At 31.9% G+C, this 18,172-nt stretch overlaps 1 long non-coding RNA gene across 6 annotated transcripts in view; it reads right to left on the reverse strand.

Annotated features, from left to right (window-relative positions):
* The window catches only part of LOC118152825 (uncharacterized), a 343,181-nt gene that overhangs the window by 19,186 nt on the left and 305,823 nt on the right, over positions 1-18,172 (reverse strand). The window lies entirely within an intron of this gene.

Raw genomic sequence — 18,172 nt, forward strand, 5'->3', positions numbered from 1 at the left:
CAAAAGAACTACAGATCTGACTGTGCCTTTCTACAGCTACCACTTGCACCTTACTAAACTCATTTAGGGTTTCAAAGCATACTGCATAATAAAGCTATTTCTATTTCTGTCTCTAATGCCCTGCTATGTCAGAAAATTCTATGTCCTTTAAAAAAATTCCTGATGATTTTGGAGGAAACTGTTGACATTGCTAAGCACACTTCTCCGCAAAATAATCTTACCCTTACCTTTCTAAAAACACCATCTGTTAGATTTTATTTTTATTTGCTAGTTGCTTCTCATTTAGCATTGCTTCCTTCTCCTCTACCAAATCCATAAATGAGGGAAATGACCAGGGTTGCATCACATATTTACTTACCTTCTTATATCATAGATGATTTCAGCCATTCTAATGCATTTAATTATATTGATAATTCCCAAAGACGTATTATAACCATTGTCATTTCTCCTAATTTTCAGAAAAATGCAAGTATTTGCAAGATGATTTCACTTTTATACCTCTTAGGCACCTCAAATCTACCACACTAAACTGAGCTCAGAATTAACCTTCATTGCGCCAAAAAGAAAATAAAAACAACAACATTCCTTTCATTTTTTCCCACTGTTCCCTCAAGTCAAAAATCTGAAATAAATAATTTACCGTCATGTATTTTTACTCTTCATATTCAATCACTACATCTTCCCAATACTGTCTTTTAATTGTCTACTCTGTACACTTTACATTTACAGTAGATATTTTTCCTTTGTCCTTGTACACTTCTGCTTCAGCTTGGTCTTCTTTAAACACTTAGCATATTCTGTGTACAGTGTTCTTTAAGCACTAGAATATTTTCCATACAGTCTTCTTTAAGCACTTAGTATATTCTGAGAGTGTTCTTTCTTGGGCCATTGCATCTAATAAACTCTTACTCATTTGTCAGACCTCAGATCAACTATCACTTCTTCAAGTTCTTCTATCTTAGTACATAGTCCTATGTCATATCATCAAGAGTACTACATACTTTCTTTTTTACAACATATGTTCAACTTTTTGTTGTTGCTATAAATCTCTAAAAATTATTCCGGGGCTGGGCGCGGTGGCTCATGCCTGTAATCCCAGCACTTTGGGAGGCCAAGGTGGGCTGATCATGAGGTCAAGAGATCGAGACCATCCTGGTCAACATGGTGAAACCCCTTCTCTACTAAAAATACAAAAAATTAGCTGGGCACGGTGGCATGTGCCTGTAATCCCAGCTACTCAGGAGGCTGAGGCAGGAGAATTGCCTGAGCCCAGGAGGCGGAGGTTGCGGTGAGCCAAGATCGTGCCATTGCACTCCAGCCTGGGTAACAAGAGTGAAACTCCATCTCAAAAAAAAAAAAAAAATTATTTCATAAGCCCATAAACTGCCGTATATTTTTTGCACACAAAATATAAGAAAATAAGAATTCAATAAATATAGATTTATTGATTGTTTTGCAATAAATCTTTTCAAGAAAAAATCAAAAGTTGGTTTCTATAAACAATGCTGCATCAAGCATCTTCTGCATATCTTGTTCCACATATGTTGACGAAATATTTATGTGCATTTTTCTCATTTTGACACATCATAAATATTGAAAAATGAAAGATGTATATGCTTCCATTAAGAACTGTATGAGAATGCATGGATTTCTAAACCATAGGCCTTATTTTATAAATCTGATAGAAGAAAATGAACTCTCACCCTTGTCTTATTTGGAATGTCTATTCCTCAAAATATTTTGTTAATTGGGCATAAATACTTCTTGGTAAATTTGTCTTCCTGGAAATTTTCCCACTGCATATTTGGCATTGCTCGATTAAGAGAATTTATTGTTGTTTCAAGAATAACTGTGATTGCTGATTTGAAAGTGGTGCTGTGGTCAAAAATGACTTGTCTCAGTTAATTTGAAGAATTATTTCAGAAATAATGGACAGGGTATAAATAAAAAATGAAATATATTTTGGCTATAATTATTTATAAATAGTGCCTGTAAACACATTTAATAGTAAATGCACCTATTATGGTTTACAAAGTAATAAGTATTATACATTTCATTTGCAAATTTTAATTATATTACTAAATAATGTTTTGATTGCATAATTATGTGAATAAAAACCTATTACATGCCCCAAATATACGTAAAACTGAACATTTTATTAACATTAATAACATTCCAAAGAATTTCATAATTTTAAATTAATCTGATAATTTTTGGACTCTAATTTCATATGAAAAAAAATTTTTTAAATAAAATAAAACAGCATGATTTGTCATCTCACGTAATAATATCCTAGAACTGAAACTCTATGAAGATTGATTTGCCCTTTATCTTTTATGTGTACAGAACCTTCAAATCTGGATAGCTGTCACTATTATGATTAGGACTGAACATTGGTTCTTTTCACAGAACACTAGGCAGATTAGAAAGTAAAATTGAAATTTCTGACAGCCATCACTTGAATGTAGCCATCCTGTTCATTTTTTCCATTATTTACTCTTTTTATATTTCTTAATTGATGTTAAAAACAAATACAATTTGTCATTTTCTTTACAAGGTGGCCAGGGTGTTCAACATATTATGTTTTTTGCAATAATGGAACAATTTATATTCACTCTGAGATGAAAATCTATACAAAATATAAATAATAACAAGTCTGTCTGATATAATGCTAAAGTATAATTTATTTCTATGTTATATTAATATAATACAAGAAACATCCAGGATAAGATATTGGCCAAATAATACAGAAATATATTTTTAAATCATTTTATTTTGTAATATATTTTAAATTATTACAAATGATTAGGTTTATATCTTGTGCCACTACCTGTTTAATATGCCATTTAAAAATATTTTCTCTATCAGTTTAAAAACATATTAATATCTGTTGCCCTATGACTAAGCATGCATATGAAATATGCCTTAGAAATAATTGGCAATATAAACTCAATTGCAAGAATTACATTCTTTCAAACTGAATTAATAAAATACACCAGAAACAGGAACTAATATACATAATTTTTATATAAAATAGAGACTTATAGCCAGTACAGGTAAAAAATATTGAAATAAACTGAATATATTTGAGTGGAAAGAATAGAAGTTTTGACATATTTGTTTCACTGTATAGTACCTATATATACTCATTTAATTCTTTCTGTATGTGCATGCATGTAATTTATCCTTCTTTGCAAGTACTATGCTTTATGTCACTTTTTATTTATTTATTTTTGAGACAACATCTCACTCTGTTGCCCAGACTAAGTGCAGTGGCATGATCACAGCACACTGCCATCTCAACCTCCCAGGCTCAAGTGATCATCACACCTCAGGATCCCAAGTAGCTGAAACTACAGGAATGTGCCACCACACCCAGCAAATTTTTTATTTCTTGTAGAGACAAAGTCTTGCTCTGTTGCACAGGCTCATCTCAAACTCCTGAATTCAAGGGATCCTCCTGCCTCAGCCTCCCAAAATGCTGGCATTACAGGTGTGAGCCACCACACCTAGCCCTCTTATTTTTGAAAGCAATTAACACAGGTATAAAGTATGCACCAGATGAATATATGTTTAACTTCCAAAGACAAATATGCCACTGTTATAATCTTATTACAAACTGAGTGTTCATTCATAGAGATCAAAATAAATAATAGATAACATTTGTTTGCTATTAAATAATGCCTGTGTTTCCACATGGTGTGATAATCTGCACACCTATTTAACCTTAAAATGGTATAATCGTGGAATTGATAAATGCTTATAATAAAATTTGTGTAAAAATTTTATACTACAGTAGGTATAATTACATATATAAACATATAACATTATATAAACATAAGAATTGATTCGAATGTGCCTGTAGAACTATTGTCTCTGGAAAGAAAATAACTAAAACTGGTATATGCCAGAATAAATTCTGTGGGTATCATCAGTGTGTCCTCCTTTATTTTTATAAGTCGAAACATAATAGAAAGTAATACTATAAGTGACAAATATTAATATGTTAATAAAATTATAAATATTATAATGGGATGAAGCACTCTGCTATGATTTTACTCGTAGAAAACGTTGGCATCTTTGTTATGTACATATCTTGGGGAAAATATATCAATCTTTTGTCATTCCATCTATCCATTACTCCACTGATTTCTCAGCTGTCAGTCTATTCAACCAAATGCAATAAAGACTTTATTTAAAAAAAGAGCTATATCCACACATATATATCAAATAACATATGCATTTGGCCTTTGTCATATTTTTATCTGTGTACAAATCTATTTATCTGTCTGCCTCTTTGTCTCTATTATCTTTCCCAATGGGCCCTTCAAAGTCATGCAACAACCCTTATTAATGAATCATCTTTTGGAGCCAAATTAAGTATTATGTTGAAGATCATTTTATGTGTGCCTTAAGTGGGCAGGGAGCAAATGCAAAATGATGTTTTAGAAAGATTATTTGGGCGCAAAGAAAGAACACTAAGAGGTGAGAGATTACTAAATGTGAGGTGTAGGGGGGTTGATTATAAACAGAGTCATACGGTTTTCCCAAGGTGAAGGGTAAAAAAAGAATTCAGGGAGTAAATATCATTATGCATTTGGCATAAAATAAAAATATAACAAGCCAACAATGATTTTATACAGGTTGCAGCCTTTTATCAGAATAATATTGTAATCATGAATCTTTTACTTAAATAATTTGTATATCAATTTTTAAAATGTTGAATTCAAGGATCTGTATTTATTTGTAAATTGTTCATCTGGTTTGGAAGACAGTTTTCCATTATCACCTGTATTCCTTCTATAGCCTCTAAATGTAGCTTCTTTACTATTCCTTTTCCCACAAGCATCCTTAGAATTTAAATCATACACTTAAACTTGTCTCATCACCACATAAAACCTTCTTCATAAAACATGAAGAAAATGTAAAAATTGTGAGCATAGGAATATAAAAATGATAAGAAAACAATTATGCTAAAATTACTACAAATAGATAAATAAATGTCTTTTGGCTCTTTCTCTGGGTGAGACACTTTACAAAGTCATTGACACATGATAGCAAATTTAATCCACTAAACTACAATACACTAAGTAGTAGCCTCCACTTAGCAGGGAAGGAAGAGAAGTTAATTCCCAAAGACAGTGTGTGAGTTCAAAGGCATACTTGGATTTTCTGATGTCAAAGTGGAGTGTGGGATGAAAAATTATCTTGTGGGTACAATGTACACTAGGTGAGTGATGGTTAAAATCATAGCCCAGACTTCACCATTACACAATACATCCATGTAACCTTTGTTTAAAGTTAGTCATTCCGAAATTCGTTTGACTTTCTATTTTCCTTATGAACTCCACACTTACTTCCTACATGCTATAAATGTACACTGAAAGCATAGAACAAAAATACTATCTTCTGGCAATGACAGACACTGGGAAGTACTAAAGGCAGGAAGAAGAGACAAGGGCAAAGGGGGAAAAACTGTTGGGTACAATGCTCAGTACCCAAAGTCTCACCATCACACAAACTTTTTACCCAGGCAAAAAAAATCTGCACATGTACTCCGTAAATCTAGAGTAAAAGTAGAAAAAGAAAAAAAAAATTCCTAAGTTTTATTATTATTATGTACCCAGACATGTGCATGCTTTCTCTCCCCAAGTAAGTTATCTTACTACAAACATATGTTCTCTTTTATAGCTGTTTGTCTAATGTCTGGCAGAGTTTATAGATGAAGAAGGTATTTAATAAACCTTTTCTGAATTAATTCAAATTTTAAAGATTTAAATTCAAAGACATTATTAACTGATTCCTATAGAAGTCACTGAAAAATCCAAATGTGAAAAAAAAACAGAATTAATTGCTTACAAAGAATATGTAATCATATAATATGTATTTCCATTCTCATTGCTAATGTTCCCAAGAAAGGAGTGTGCTGTTAAACTAATTAAATAGTAGTCACTCAGGCAAAAATTATTTATTTCCAAACTTTGACCATATGCGCAATCATATAATCAACAAAGGAAATTTATAAATTATAAAAAGAGAAACCAATGTTACCTTTATTTTAGAAATGAGAAATGTAGAAACGATCATTTTGTAGGCATGTGCTAATCTACAGTATTGCAATCACCATTTAGGAAAACTCATTGATTTACAAAATTGAACAGTGGACATCCTGAATGGGACAACTGAGACTCTCAAATTACATTATAACAGAACCTCCCAAGCATGCAAGTTAAGTATAAAAAGAATGTGCTGTGCTCACTAGCCTTTTTTATTTGCAACAAGGAATTTTAATGATCCTAGTTTCATTGCTGCCTTTGATGCTCAACTATCCTACAAATAACTCTCTTGGGAAGTAAGATATTGGAGAACTAGAAACAACATACTCTCCCTCATAGAAAATTGCTTATATGATCACTTACTCTGAAACACTCCAGTTTCATGGATTACTCAGGGTTATGTGGTATACTTATACCAAGCCCTCCTTCTTCCCAAAATTACTAGTTTTATACTATTTGTTTATGTGTTGAGCAATGTGTGTTTGAAAAACTAAAGTTAACTAAACTTAGGAACTAAATTTAAAGTTGAATTTTGATTATAAACTGACACTAACATAAAAAGAGAAATATGCTGCTATGTTACCTATGAGTACATGACTTGTAAATAGGCATTATATAAGATTATAGCATACTTGGCCAAGTTACTAGAAAATATTATCTTTTCTGCTTTTCTTCTTCAAATAGGCATTCCTTTAGTCATTTAGCAGCTTATATTTTACAATTGGAAGATTAACACATAGTTAAGTAATAAGTGAGTCCCTTGCTACTCTCAGTGTAATCCATGAACCAGCAACATTGGAATGAGTGAGAAATGCAAAATCCTAAGCATTACCCCAGTGAATTAAAGTCTGCATTTTAACAAAATTCTTAGGTAATTTATGGGTTCACTAATGTTTGATAAACATTATTGGTAGTAGAAGAGCGAGAGTCTGGAATAACTGCTATCTCCTTTGTGATTAATGAGGCTCACTTCAGCTGCCTTTTGAAAAACAAAACAAAACACTTCCCTCCACAAAGAACAAAGACAAACCTAAACAAGCAAAGAAACAAAAGGCAATCTTGCTACTTTGGACCTATACAGCATTTACTTCTGGCTATAATTGGCTGGAACTAAACAGCACCAAATACCTTCAGATGGAGAATTGTCTGCTGAATTCATTTATGCTAACTGCTTTGTTATCTTACCTGCATTTAAGTTTGAGGCCCCTGATTCATAGAAAAGCAAGGCTAATTTAACGATTATCTTTTCTCAAAAATTTGGCATTCTCTTTAAGCCATAACTTAATTGATGACATGTTGATCCAATCCTGGTCAGATACATTTTACACATATTCCTAATCCGTTTGGGAGGAATCCAAGACAGGGATTTCTGATCACTATGATATAAAATCAAAATAAAGCATCCTGTGACTGAAGCTCAATTAAGTATTTATATTAGATTCGGGAACATGAAATCAATGTCACTGAAAGCTTGAAGAACCCTATGCTTATTTTGTCTATCCCCCCAGCATGCCCAGGCAGAGAATATAGAAGAGGTAACTTCAATTCAGGCATAAGAGAGGCATAGACAGTGGATGAACCATATTTTCATTGATATTGGTTGTCACAGTTGCATTAGTAAACTCCCTAGAAGGTGGCTCTAGCAGAAGTTAGTCACAGACCTGAATGTTTCTTCTTGATACACAGCATCACAGTCAAAGATACACCAAGATCTCTTATAGGGCTAAGGTTTGAGATGTGCTACAGATTAAAAATTAAGACCTGATTTCTATCTCTTCTTGACATTCAATTTATATTATGAAACCATTTATAGTTTCTTCATTTCTAGTATCAAAGGCAGCCACAGTCCATTGATTTAATTCTGCTGAAGGAGGACTACCCTTTCTTTGCCCTTTCCTATATGCACAACCATGATGAGTACATGTTTTGTTATTCAGCATATATTCTCTTATTGGTAATGCCTTAACAATATGTAAAGTTTGAACATTAAATGTAGCTTAAATAAAATGTAAATACAAATAGGCAATTTTACTTCTACATTTTGCCCAATGAGTCATCAATCATTTGTCACCATTATATAAGCTTTTTAAGATTGTGTACTTTCAGTTGAATTTTGTATTTGATATTTATGGTATATACATTGTTATAATATGATCCTTTTGTAAAATAAATATTCCATAATCGGGTATATAATAATTATTTTGGCTTTTTCTCCTCTGATGCAGGGTCATGTTAGTTTCATTTTCAGAATTACAAACTATTCATGGATGGTGTATCCTTCTAGATAAAGTACGTACACTCCCCCACACCCTAATATACACCTAAATCTCATTTCAAAATAAAGGTTAGTGTGACACCGATATCATTTTGAACATTACTTTTTTCTACATATGTGTGTAGATATATGCATGAATGTGAACATTTGTGTATACTTAATTCGGTAAGGTATTATTTTTGGTGATAAATACCACCATATTTTTTAAGTGTCACAAGAGTAGTAAAATACAGTAAATAAAAGCAAGAGTTCAAAAGCCAGAGTACATGGACTTTTTTTATAATATCTTATTTCAATCCTTAAGTAAGCTTTCTAATGTCTTGGTGTCTTGGTTTTCTAAACCACAATAGAATATTACTTTGGAATACTACAAACATGAATCAGATATAGTCGTAAAAACATAATAAAAAATAAAAAGCTTAGAAAAACATCCAATAATCTAGAAATTGCTAAAATCATTCATTTTTTTGGACCTTGTTTTTCTTTTTCATGCCATCTATTTTATTTGGGCTGAATAGAAATATGAATATTTTACTTACTGTGCTTTCATTTACTGAAAATAGCTGCTTTGTAACAAGAATGCCCAAAAACAAAGAAGAAATCAAACTTCCACCAGAATCTCAGAACAGATGTAAATGCAGACCTCTTACACATGGGAATTCAATTTTAGGATGGGGAAGTCTCACAGGTTCCAATATGGGACAAATGTTCAATTTATCTTGCTATTCACTTAGCACCTGAAATTTGTTAAACTTACAAACCTAGCTTTTTACTTCAATCTACATTAACTATTTGTGCTTTTCAAGGTCTTCTTAAATTACCAGCTTTTGTCTTTTTGTGTGCCCTGTATGCTGTAAACTGCCTGAGAAAGAATCATTTTCTTGTCAATTATGAATCACAGGATAGACATCTTCACAGGTAACCTATGAAACAGAAGAAAATATTTGCAAACCATGCATCTGATAAGGTGTTAATATCCAAAATGCATGAGGCATTCCTACAACTAAATAGCTGAAATCATGATACCCCAATCAAAAATATTAAAGAACTTGAATGAACATGTCTCCATAGAAAGCATACAAATGACCCACAGGTATATGAAAATATGTTCAACATCAGCCTGGCACAGTGGCTTATGCCTCTAATCCCAGCATTTTGGCAGGCCGAGGCAGGCAGATCATGAAGTCAGGAGTTTCAGGCAAGCCTGGCCAACATGGTGAGACCCCATCTACTAAAAAATTCAAAAATTACCTGGGTGTGGTGGCGGGTACCTGTAATCACAGTTACTTGGGAAGCTGAGGCAGAATTGCTTGAATCCAGGAGGTGGAGGTTGCAGTAAGCTAATATTGCACCACTGAACTCCAGCCTGGGTGACAGAGCAAGACTCAGTTGTGAGAAACAAAAAAAGGAAGAAAAAGAAAAGAAAAGAAAATATGTCCAACATCATAACTATCAGGAAATTGCAAATCAAAACCACAATGAGGTATCATCTAGCATCACATACAATGGCTATTATTTTAAAAGAGGTAAGTGTTGGCAGGATGTGAAAATCATGTAACTATTGTGCAATGTTGGTGGAAATATAGTTTGGTTGGTGTAGCCACTATAAAGCATAGTTAGAAAGTTCCTTAAAAACAACAACAAAAAATTAAACTAGCAATGCTGCTACTGGGTATATGTTCAGAAAGATTGAAATCAAGAATTTAAGATATATTTTCCTTCTATGCACTTCTAGGTTTATTTTGACATTATTCACAATAACCAATATGTAGAAATAACCTAAATGTTCATCGATGTATGAATAATAAGGAAAATATGAATATTAGTTTGTTTAGTGTGGTGTTGTCTGTGGGTTGTCATAGATAACTCTTATTATTTTGAGGTACGTTCCTTTGATTCCTAGTCTGTTGAGGATTTTTATCATGAAGAAATGTTAAATTTTGTCGAAAGCTTTTTCTGTATCTATTTGAGGTAATCATATAATTTTTGCAGTTTGGCTCTTTCTCAAAGAACTAAGAGTTGAACTATTTGACCCAGAAATCCCACTACTGGGTATATATCCAAAGAAAAATAAATCACTCCACCAAAAGGACACATACACCTGTATGTTCATCTCAGCACTATTCACAATAGCAAATACATTGAATCAACCCAGGTGTCCATCAACAGTGAATTGGATAAAGAAAATGTGGTAATATACACCATGGAATAATGTCCTTTGCAGCAACATGAATATAGCTGGAGGCCATTATCCTAAGTTAACTAATGTAGAAACAGAAAACCAAATATCACATGTTCTCACTTATAAGTGAGAGCTAAACATTGGTACACCTGAACATAAAGGTGAGAACAATAGACCCTGGTGACTGGTAGAGGGGGTATACAAGTAGGAGAACAAAGGCCAAAACCTACCTGTTGGTTTCTATGCTCACTTCCTGAGTGATGGGTTCAGTCACGCTCCAAACCTCATCAATATGCAATATACCACTGTAACGAACTTGCCTTGCACACATACCAACTTATTGCAAAATAAAAGTTACAAAAGGAAAAATACATTTAAAAAAGAGAGAGGAGAATATTGGTTGCTGGGGACTGGGGAACCAAGGGAAATAAAAAGTTGCTGTTCAATAGGTATGAAGTTTGAGTTACGCAAGATGAATAAATTCTAGAGAGCTCAGTACAACATTGTACCCACAGTCGATAGCACTGTGTTGTGCCTTAATATTTTCAGAGAAGGTAGATCTCATGTTAAGTATTCTTATCACAGTAACAAAATACTTTGACTTATTAGCTAATTAAAAATCCATTTTATAGTCAGATAATATTACAATAAAATGTGTTGAGAGTAGGAAAAGCACCTTGTTGATGAGGAAAAAATAAAGTCATAGATTCAATTAGCAAGAGACACTCTCCATCTCTAGAGAAGCACTTTGTATAACTCATATTAAAAGAAAGGATAAAAAATAGTCTGGATAATCTAGATCAAATTATTCATCACTATAGAAGGTATTATCTTTGGCTGAAAGTTATGAGCAGCACTAGATTTACAGAGAGAAAAATCCACACTTTATATACAAAGGTTTTTTTGAATGATACCTGTTCATATAATTGTTTTAATGTGCTTAATTAACAAAAACTTATGAAAATCTCATTATCTATTCTTGCTTCAAGAAATACAATATGCCACTCTAAATGCATAACATTATAAAACTCCATAGTTATTTTCATATGTAAAAATATAATGTACTGTTAGCGTATTGTTTTCTAATACTCAATTTTTGGAAAGCATTAGAATATTTAATGTTTGATATTTTCGTGCAGGAATACCATCCAATATTAAGAATATAATGTCGTGAGGCTGAATCAACAGGTACATGTGCCAGTATAGGTTTTCCTTAATTTGTCCATCAAACAAAATACATAGGGATATATCAGTTAGTGGAGAATATGGCATTACAAAATATAACACAGTCAACATAGGAGAGAGTTAGCATTAAGGCTCTGGTTGGTAAAAACACTGTCATAGATACTGCAACAGAGTAAGATTTTAAGCACGGGAATTTGAAAAGGAGGCAATAGTTAGAGTTTCAAACATTGGTAATGGGTATTCTGATACTAAAACAATTGGAAGTACATTTATGGTTAGAACTAGCAAGGAATCCAGGCATTATTTAAACTAGGAAGGCACTAGGCTCAAACTTGCATTCAATAAATTAATTACTATATTTACCTTCCGTAGATGACATACAGTGTTAGAGTGGATGGAGCAGTTAAGGGTCAGCTAAGACTGAGCTGCCACTTTTTTCAAGATAAACTAATAAAGCTTAATTTTTGAATATGCTGTGTTAATCTTGACTTTAGCCTTGAAATTAAGTTAGAGGATTAATTATGAATAAGTAATAAAGGAGGCCACTTTAAAATTTTAAGTTAATCAACTTATAATAAACTGTATATCACTCCTTTAAACTTACATGTTATTTCATCTTTTCAAATATGTATGTTTGGTATTGGATCAAGATGAACTATTGTTCATTTTCCCACCTTCTGTTCCCATGTCCTAGTTATCAAATCCACAATAAAAATATACTTTGAATATAATGACTCCATACAAATTAAACAGAGAAAAATGAACTGCTATTAAGCATGCCAAAAATTTCAAGGAATAGCCTTAGTTTAAGTAGAGTTTTGTATAAGAAAACTAAAAAAATAAATAACTGAATAACTTTTCTTCTCAAAACATACTCAGAAAAAAATGATGCTTTTTGGGGGATAGGAAAAATAGTGGAGGAGTTTTAACTCACAGCTAACAGTCTAAAATTACAGGTGGGGAAATTAGGACATTCATTAATGCACATTATTGCCAAAAAATATTCAGAGCTTGACTTGTTGGTCAAATCTCCTCCATCAACTTGGGTTGAGCCATAGGTAGCCTAGATAGAGACAGAGAGAGAGAGAGAGAGAGAGAGAGAGAGAGAGAAAGTATTTGTAAATACAGACAGGTGTTAGATGGGTTAGATTCCTGTGAGTCATGGATACTCCCTAAAGAACAGAACTCTCCTCCACATCCCAGACTTCTATGAGACCATGTTCAGCAACCCATCCCAATATTCACATGGAACGTAGGCAAAATTATCATTTGTTCATGTCAAAATATTTATTGATCATGTATTATATGCTAGAAATTTAGCTAGGTGCTTGCAATAAATCAATGAATAATGCAGTGAATAGAAGAGGCTTACTATGGCAGCTTTCCAGTTAGCCTGGTACTGGTCTTAGGGACTGTGAGCTTGGAGTTGCACAATTATGCTTATAGCTCTTTAGAAGTCTCTCTCTCTCTCTCTCTCTCTCTCTCTCTCTCTCTTTCTCTCTCTCTCTCTCTCTCTCTATCTGTATACATTGAATTCATATTACACCATTTCACATATATGCATACATAGAGAAAAATATATATATTTCTTTTATATATATATAAATTTCTTCTTCCATTTTACTGAATATTTTATCCCATCTATTTCCTGTTATTTAAGGAATTACTTATTGCAGCATTTTATTTTCTCATGACATTTTTTACACCTACACTGCTTTGTGTTATTTTTAATGGTTGCCACCCCCATAAAATTACAGTATGCCTCCTTAAATTATCACAATATATATTGATTTATTTTATTACTATTTACTTTGAATAATATATTTTGGCTAAATTTAAATTGACATTAAATATGTATAAAAGAAAGAAAAGTAGCCTTTATACAAGAAAAGATATTAACCATATGTGTAAAATGGAAATAATAAATAACTCATTTATTTATTACCATGGATAATAAGGTTATGAAGCTTAAATATGTAATAGATAAATGATTTAGTTAATTTGTCATAGAAGTCATCCCCAATCAAAAATAGCAATTACTAATATATTTTCTATTTATACTAAAATAATTAGCTTATCTTAGCTACTTTGTTCCTGCAAAGATAGTTGCAAACATTATGTTAAACATTTGCAGCTACAATGTAGATTCTATCTAGTTTACTAATTTTGTTAATCCTATAAATATCTTATAATACAGCCACAAGTAGATACTATATACTTTCTGAAATTTTTTTTATGATAAAAGTAATTTTATTCATATTTCCTGTTAATTAGCATCCCTTTTCTCTCATCACTGAATTTAGAGATTTTCTCTAATTTCAATCTAATATGTATCTATTCCAATGAGGTTTTCTTCCAAATTATTTCAATTATAATAAACATTCTTATTCAGGTCAGCTCCATAATACCACTTAAAGAAGCAGTAAAAAACTCAGGAAAGGTCTTTACAGAACGTATATTACCAAGATCTCTTCCAAAATTTTCAAAATAAATGGTTTGGCATGGGAGTGGTAGGTTTCTTATCTCTGAATCTTTATTTCAGAAATAGAAAATACATGTTATGAGTCCATTTATTCTTCTATTTTTTCAAAAGATGTTAATAATAATGTGTGTCATTTCGTTTTTTAATATTTTAGTTTCAATTTTTCCTAAATGCTATATAGACTTCAACCTATATAGACTTTTAGGCCTAATCTTATATACTTGGAAATCATCAAACATATAAGAGGGGAATTTTAAAGCCTGGTTTTTAGTAAGAATAGATCATTGTTTACTACTAGTCTGTTGATATTATTTACAGAACAGTTTAATCATTCAAGTGTATAGAAATTTATCAACAAAAACACATATATATTTGTTAATGGAAATATATTTGATACAACTGTTTAACTTGAGACATAATTTAAAAAAATAATGTTAAGAAGGATAATGATAGAATTACTGTCCTTAATGTCCAGAAATAGCATTTATTACATTCCTGTAAATAAGATCATAAGATATTTTGAAAACATCATTTTTTGTCTTATTGAACTAACTTGAAGTCTTGTCTACTTTATCATTTTAATTATTAAATAATATTCATATACATTGTTGGTATATGAATATTATACTACTCCTTAGATTTAGAACAATTTTGTAAAAACACGTTTAGTTTTAATCTCAATAGGCCTTTGAGACAACATAATCTTCATTTTACAGAAAAATAACATCCTAGATATTTCACATAAAATAGCTAGTAATTTGCAGAAGGTAGGACTTTCAAGTCTCTTAGAAAACAAATGAAACCTTTTTATTATATATTATATAATATTCTTGAGATTGATTTCAAGGATTCTGAAGTTTATGGATGTCTTCCTTAGCTAATTAAAAAAAATAAAATATATTTCTTTTAAAATTTCCAAGCAATGTTTTGATTTGTTTATCCAGTCTCAGTATAGTCCACCTATCTCAGTTTCATATTTTCTCAAAATTTATACTAGATGATGGTCCCAAATAAAATTTTAACTAATATTAATATTAAAAATTAGATTATTGATTTTTCTCATCACATCTTGTGTTTGATTCTCCCTTAGTAATATTATCACTATCCTTTAAGAATTAATTTTTTTCTCAGAGTAGAAAAAAATGAAAGATTACTATATTGCATACCCCCATGCTATGTGGAAAACATAAATAATTCTGTTTTAGCGACTCACTTGGATGTTTAATTTCCTACTTAATATGTGAAAGCCAATAACATAAACATCCCTTAGTATCTTGGCTTGTAAACATAGATGATTAAGCAAAATAATTACTATGGTCTCGGATCAGAAGATTTTTCATTCAGTCACTTATTTTTATTCTATCACCGAATAACAAATTACCACAAATTTAGCAGTTGACAACACAGTTGTTATTTATTTATTTACATTTCATGGTTCTGTAAGTTACAAGTCAAAGCAGATTCAAATGGATTATCTGATTAGGATATTTCAAGTCCAAAATCAAGGTGCTGGCTAGGCGGGGCTCTTATCTGGAAGCTTTGGGAAATAATCCTCTCTTACTCTCCCTCAAATGGTTGACTAAATTATGGTCAGTTATGTCAGATGAAAGCGGTTAAATTCAGGTCCCCATTACTTTGCTGGCTGCCAGGCTTGATTTATTTTCTTTCTTGAAAGGCCACTTGCATTCATTTACATGTTCCCTTTCAACTTCAAACCAGTGGTCACTGTCAAATCCCCCTCAGGCTACCACTTTCTCTGGTTTCCCTTTCTGCCAGCAGTCAAGAAAGGTATCTGCATTTGCTTAAATAATAGCCTTACTAATATATAATTCATGTAGAATAATTCACAACTTTAAAGTGCAAAATTAGATGGTTTTAGTATATCCATATAGTTGCACAACTATCACTACAGTAAACTTTAGAACATCTTTATTACCACAACATTGATAAACTTCTTTATTGAATCTCTGGATATATCTTTCTGGCTAACCTCTTTTCAAAATAATAAAATGAAGTGGCTCTTTAACATTTTAAATGTATTGCCCCATTCATTATTGTGTTATACAATATATTTTAACTTAATTTTTTTTGAGATGGAGTTTCCCTCTTGTTGCCCAGGTTAGAGTGCAATGGTGGTGCGGTCTCAGCTCACTGCAACCTCTACAACCCTGGTTCAAGCAATCCTCCTGCCTCAGACTTCTAAGTAGCTGGGATTATAGGCACCAGCCACCATGCCTGGCTAATTTTTGTATTTTCAGTAGAGATGGGGTTTCGCCATGTTGGCCCGGCTGGTCTTGAACTCTTGACCTAAGGTGATGCTCCAGCCTCGGTCCTCCAAAGGGCTGGGATCACAGGCATAAGGCACTGCGCCTGGCCTTTACTTAATTTCATAAACAGAAGCAAAGGGGACATACCATATATTGAGTGAAATTTTTTCCATGAGCATCATGGACTTCAATATTTTCTTTTTCTGATTCTTTCCTTGCTTAGCATTTGTACCATTATTAAGAATTTAGAGCCTTAATTTATACCACTTGCTAAACCATTTATTCCTCTCTCTTCATATGTGCTTTATTATCAAAAATCCTTTAGATTCCTACTGTAGATAGGTAATTTCATAATCCTATGAAAAATTATGAACAAATTAAGCACCTTAAGTTAAAACCAAAAATAATAATGCAAGAAATCATAAATATCTCTGTGTTTCTGTGAAACATTAAACTTTTATGTATAAAAATGCATTAAGCCCAGATTTATGGAAATATTTACCAATTAAAATATGCTCCATATTGAATTCTCAGTAATAATAAGTACACTAGCAAACCAGGGACTTCACTTTGTTCCTTTCTATATCATCCTCTCCACAAAGCTCCTTGGGTTTCTTCACAGACTAAAAATTGTTTTTTAAGAGCAAATAAAGAGGGCAAGAAGAAGTTTTCAGTGGTCTCAGTTGGAAAACTGATGCATTATTCCTACTGTATTTTACTGTTCATATCAGTTATAGAGCCAAAGCAGATATGGAAATAGGTAGGAGTCCCCTCTTGGTATTCTGTAATTGTATTTGTGACACATATTCTAAATGTACAAAGAAATGCTACTTTATAAAACATTCTTAAACAAAACTTCATATTTTCTAGTTTTCCAGAGAAATATTTAGACGATGAATATATCACTGGATCTTGAAGAGGATTGCCATTGGCTATGGAAATATATTTCTAAATATTCTTAAAAAGAAACAAGTTTGATTTCTATAATGACTTAATTTGTCATTCTCAGTAGGATTGTTGAAATATTGCACAAGCTAAAATTTTATGTTGTTTTTAATTTCAATTTATTAATATTTTATTTTCTGTGAGCATATTGTTTCCTCAGGTCAGATATTAACTCTGTCCAGATTTCTTGATAGTTGGAAACCCATAAAGATTTAATAGAAGGAGCCTGAGGGAAAGGATGCATTTAAATCAGGTGGTGTTATTTTAATATTCCAATAACTTTCATCTATGTGGCAGTAAAATTCAATTTCAAAAGTTTTAATGAAAGGAGCATATGATTTATTTTGTTGGATGTTCATGAATCCCTTAAGTCTTTGTTTCACAAAATAATCTGTCTAGTGTTGACTTTCTTATAGTGTGTTTCTGAAATACCAGTTTTAGAGAATGTTAATGGAAGCAAATGAAAAAATTTAAAACATTATGTTTTTTAAATTAGGGTTTTCTCAGCATTGAAAATCTTCTAATTTACATTCTAAATCTTCAAAATGTATGGTATACATTTACAATAAAAATATATTCAAGGTGTGTCACTGAGGATTGCTGACTCTAGTTACACTGTTAGGAAAGGAATGATTTCTATGGTAATTAAAGATATTTAATAAAGTCTTTAATTTTGGCAAATGTATTATAAAGACTGGAAGAGCAGGTTCTTGAATCACATCTAAGAATGACTTCCAGCATTAAAAAGAAGTCATGTTGCAGGAAAGTATAACTCAGAAC

Source organism: Callithrix jacchus, chromosome 1 (assembly GCF_049354715.1).
Source record: "Callithrix jacchus isolate 240 chromosome 1, calJac240_pri, whole genome shotgun sequence".
NCBI classification, from domain to species: Eukaryota; Metazoa; Chordata; class Mammalia; order Primates; family Cebidae; genus Callithrix; species Callithrix jacchus.